Below are 236 nucleotides of genomic sequence, written 5' to 3'. Positions count from 1 at the left end.
ATAGCTCTCACAATAAAGTTTTCATATCATTCCAGTTGGGGCTATAATCTGTTACTATGCCAGATAACAACTGTGTACATTTTTCTGCATCATCTCTCAGCCTGGGCATTTTACTCTGCCAGGAGACTAAATCTCCTTGTTTCCAAGGTTCATGTCTCATTACTGCAGTAACCGCAGGGACATCAGGAGGAGCTCCTGGTCCAGTTCTTGGATTCAGAATGTATTCAAGCCTCATT

The sequence above is a fragment of the Haliaeetus leucocephalus genome, unplaced genomic scaffold, assembly GCF_000737465.1.
Source record: "Haliaeetus leucocephalus isolate CR32 unplaced genomic scaffold, Haliaeetus_leucocephalus-4.0 Scaffold880, whole genome shotgun sequence".
Classification (NCBI taxonomy): domain Eukaryota; kingdom Metazoa; phylum Chordata; class Aves; order Accipitriformes; family Accipitridae; genus Haliaeetus; species Haliaeetus leucocephalus.
This window is presented reverse-complemented; position numbering follows the sequence as displayed.